We start from the raw sequence: 2,496 nt of genomic DNA, 5'->3' as shown, positions 1-2,496 counted from the left end.
ATAAATGTGACTTGTGTGGAGACATATTGGGAACCTTCAAAGAATTGAGAAAACATGTCTCCAACAAGCATAAAGGCTTCTATCTCAAAACGTATTGTTCAAAATGTGACTAAGAAGCCGAATATCACAATATTGCATGTCACTATGCAAAATGTAAAGGAAGACCTCAAAAAGGAGAGCTGTCATTCCTGTGCAGCTACTGTGACCTCAGATTTGGAACAAAGATTGGAGTTTCACAACATGCTCGGCACGCACATCCAAGAGCGCAAAATGAGGCTAGACTGGCAGCTCTAGCAAGCAGCAAACCATCAAAACTATGGTCACAGGAGAAAATATTGTTATTAACAGAATTGGAAAAAGTGTACGAGAACAAAAGAAACATTAATGCGCTGATGGTCCCGCATTTTGACAATAAAAATAGTAAACAAATTGCAGAAAAAAGAAGAGATAGAAGAGATAAGAGCAAAAAATCGACAAAGGATGTACTGCAAGCATCCAATATCTCTGAGAATGACTCCTGCGATGAACCAGAGATTACAGTAGAAGTAACAACAGAAAGGCGCAGAGACTTTATCAATCGAAAATGAGCACCAAAAATAAGAAACTTTGATGAGCTGAATGATAGAATCACAGAAATCGAAAAGTACACAAAAAACATCCAGCATCATGATGCTGCTATGGATCTGATGGATGAGATAGTGACTTATATATCAGAAAACACCAATGATATAAGTCCTGTACCATCAAATCATACCGAACTAACGAGCGAACCCGATAATGAACCTATGAACTCTGCTCAAGTTGAGCAACAGACTGCCCCTGTACAAAACAAGATACCAAAGAAAGATGGAAGGCCCAATCAAACACACAAGAAAACATATACAAAAGCAAAGGGCAGTTACAAAGAATATCAGACAATGTTCCAAAAAGACAAAAAGAAAATTGCCAGGATAATCACTGATGGGGCAGAAGATGCCACTTGTCAAATCAGTGCTGATGAAATCTTCCAATACTATAAAGGCATAATTGAAAAAGAAAACAAGAAAAATCCCAAATTCATCCCAATTGACCGGATACCAGATGAATGGGAAATTGGAAGTTTATGTAAAGAAATTACACTGCTCGAAGTAACTAAAGCCTTTGATGAATCAGATTTAAAGAAAGCAGTGGGGCCTGATAAGATTGGTCTGAATGACTTAAATAAAGTGCATAGCAGGCAACCAAGACTACTACCCAGAATCTTATCGTCTTGGCTATTGATGAGAAGAGTACCAGACAGTATTAAGAAGAACCGGTCAATACTAATACCCAAGAATGTACCGATTAGCGAACTCAAAAAGATAAGTAATTGGCGTCCAATTACTATCGGTACGGCATTCATGAAGTTGTTCACGAAAATATTAACTAAAAGACTCACATTTTTCGTTGAAATAAATACGAGACAAAAAGGCTTCATGAAGGTGCGAGGTTGTCTCGAAAATCCGACTCTTCTGCAAAACATTATAAAAGGGGCACGAAAGAACAGAAGCTCGTTGGCAGTGGTGTTCATAGATATATCAAAAGCTTTTGACTCTGTCAGCCATGGTCATATTCTACAGAGTCTTGAAAGACACAGGGTTCCATCATGCATCAGAGACATAATAAAAGACTTATACACTGACTCAACATTTTTCAAGGGAAAAAACAATGAAGCAACTCCAGAAATAACAATGAAGTCAGGAGTTAAGCAAGGTGACTCTTTATCCCCACTGCTGTTTAATATTGCCATGGATCCTCTAATCTGTGATCTTCAGAAAGAAGGCAAGGGCTTCACATTTGGTTCCAATAATCTCATCAAGCAAATCACCGCTCTGGCCTTTGCCGATGACATCGCAGTACTCAGCAACACCTGGGAAGGAATGAGTACAAATCTGAAAATCATTGAAAAATTCAGTAAAATAACAGGATTAAAGCTTAATGTGAAAAAAACACATGGATTTTATATAAGTCATCATAAAGATAAGATCCTAGTAAACAACTGTAGACCATGGCAATTTGAAAAACAAAACATTGAAAACATCCACCCAGGAGAAAGTGAGAGATACCTCGGACTGAACTTCGATCCACACACCGGCCATTCAAGCAACAACAAAATTAATGAGGTACTTGTTGACTGGGCTCAAAAACTCGACAATCTACCACTTAAGCCCACACAGAAAATAGAAATATTCTGTCAATACTTGATCCCTAAACTGTCATTTAAACTGGAAATGACAGGAACAGAAGCGAAAACTTTAAACATTCTGGATCAAACAATTAGAAAGTATGTCAAACATTTCCTACACCTTCCTGCATACACATGTGATGGTCTCCTGTACTCAAAAAGATCCTTTGGGGGCCTCAGTATTTCAAAGTTATGTACGACAATTGGTCTGAACAAAGTTAATAACTTATTGTACCTCAGGGAAGCTCCAGACCTGTACATAGCTCATTCATTCATGTATGCAGGAGAAGTAA

This window comes from Triturus cristatus, chromosome 1_1 (genome assembly GCF_964204655.1).
Source record: "Triturus cristatus chromosome 1_1, aTriCri1.1, whole genome shotgun sequence".
Taxonomy (NCBI): Eukaryota; Metazoa; Chordata; class Amphibia; order Caudata; family Salamandridae; genus Triturus; species Triturus cristatus.
This window is presented reverse-complemented; position numbering follows the sequence as displayed.